This window comes from Protobothrops mucrosquamatus, unplaced genomic scaffold, assembly GCF_001527695.2.
Source record: "Protobothrops mucrosquamatus isolate PMUCROS unplaced genomic scaffold, P.Mucros_1.0 scaffold654, whole genome shotgun sequence".
Classification (NCBI taxonomy): Eukaryota; Metazoa; Chordata; class Lepidosauria; order Squamata; family Viperidae; genus Protobothrops; species Protobothrops mucrosquamatus.
The window spans coordinates 400,279-402,520 of record NW_015386943.1 but is presented as its reverse complement, the minus strand read 5'-3'; positions in this window follow the sequence as shown (position 1 = coordinate 402,520).

Below are 2,242 nucleotides of genomic sequence, written 5' to 3'. Positions count from 1 at the left end.
TAAGGCTACTCTGAATGATGCTTACCAGTAGATGATTAATCCAATACTTAGTAACCAGGATGGTTTTGTGGGGAAAAATATCCCTAGGAACCACTTTATTTGACAAATCAGCACTTTCTTGCTCTTCTTTTTATAGCACAGAGTAGAACATGCTAGGTGTTCAAGAATAGATCCTTTCTTCATATTCATCTTTGAAGTTAACTTTTAAACTAATATCCTAATCCAGGTAGCAGCAGGAGAGTTTTGCTTTATCCTATCTGTTTCTGACTCTTTCTATCACTTTCTCTCCGCTGGTCAATAGGGGTCATGCTAATGCTTATAATGCAGTGAAGCTGAACTAAAAGACTAAAGTCCTTTGCATACTGGCATTATCCAATGCATATTTGTATGACTGTATGTTATTTTTTCCCTTCTAACACTTCCTTCTTTCATTTGCCCAGTTGAAGATTCCGTGCAAAGATTTTTTTTTAACTCCACTTTGTCTCAAGCAGTGGAACTCACAGATTCCTGGGCTCTAGTCTGATGTCTTAACCACTACATCAAATTGGCTCTCTATTTCTCCCATATAAAACTTCATTTGTTATAATCAGTCAATCACCCAGTCAAAGTATCGGTATCAATCCTTTTCCTATTTGTTATTTCTTATCTATCATGCAGCTGATCTTTTGAATATTTTATCTATTGTACTGCTTTTTGTAAAATTTTGCATTTTATTTGCTGAATATTTTTTTTAATCCACATTCCCCCCCATACGTTTTTATGTGTTAATTTCCCTAATGCATTCTTTTAAATACACATTTTAAAATCAAATATCTGCAATGTAAACTTCCGAGAAGCCTTAGGTATCAAAGGATAAGTAATTAAATACAAAACGAAGTGCAGGCCAAAATCCTCCCTGTTCCATATGCTGTACTAATGGCCACATGCAAAGAACTCTCTTTTCGCTTAATGTATTTCATAAACAAAGAGGGAAAAGAAAGGGTGAAACATGCACACACACAAAAACAATAGTTACAAGTAAATATGGTCCTTAAGGTTAGCATTTATTCAGAGGTCTTTATGAAAATCTAATTTTTTTCTTACATTTCTAGGTAATGAGATATTTATGTATATGTCAATCACCCCACCTGATATTTCCCCAGCCAAATGGTTGATTGCAACTATTAATAGAGGAGCAGTTAGTACAGTATGCAGCTAACACTTAATAATCTTGAGTGATTTATCTAGGGACTTTTGCTGGTTGTGCTCCATTAATCTAGAAACAGAAGATCTGTTTAGCTTTTGAAATAGAATATTATAGCCATCAAAATACCCAAGGTAGGATTATTAAACACAATACACATTTGTGGTGTCAGCTTTACTTGGTTTTTACAAACTCTGGACTATGTTTGCTTCTAATGGAAAAAAAAACACCCTACTTAAGCATGTCAGGGCAACTCAGGATATGGTTGCTGACAAACCATCTTAACCAATTTACTGGGCTTTGAGGTAAGATGCAAATGGTAATCATTCAGAGGTTGGTTAAAAGAACCTTCCTTTTAAGCATCCCAGCATCCCCTTTTTGAAAATGGAAATGAAAGGGGGGGAGGAGGAATCAGGTTGGTGAAATATAAATTAGAGGATTGGAATTTCAGTAGAAATATTCACTGTATTTAAGAATCTAAAATATATGAATGTAACTGGAAAAAAGAAGACAAGAATAATCCTTTGCAACATAATTCATGGTGTATGAAAACAGTGAAAAGAAATTTACAGAAGTTGAGAGGTTACTGAAAACATTCATTTTATATGTAACAAGTGTTGTCTTACAAGAAGCTAGACCACTGATCCATCTCACTTAGCAGTTGCATTAGCTAGCAGTGAATCTCTAAGGCAGCATTTTTCAACCAGGACAGCTGAAAGATGTGTGGACTTCAACTCCCAGAAATCCCCAGCCAGCATTCAAGTTGCCAAAGCTGAAAAACACTGCTCTAAGGAAATACCAGGGATTGGAAGTTGGGCCTGTTAAATCTAAATTGTGCATATTCATTGCCATCTTCCTTGCCATCTTCCATTGTCTATTGTCAGCACAGACAAATCTCCTAATATCATTAGAAGAGAATAGGAGGTATAAAACCAACATGCTATCCTTAGGAGAACACTGGGTCCAAAAACATCAGTAGCATAAAACATGATTATGTGGTATTCAGATGGTTGCATGAAATTGGTGATTGACTGTCTTATGGTTGTTTTAGTAATTACA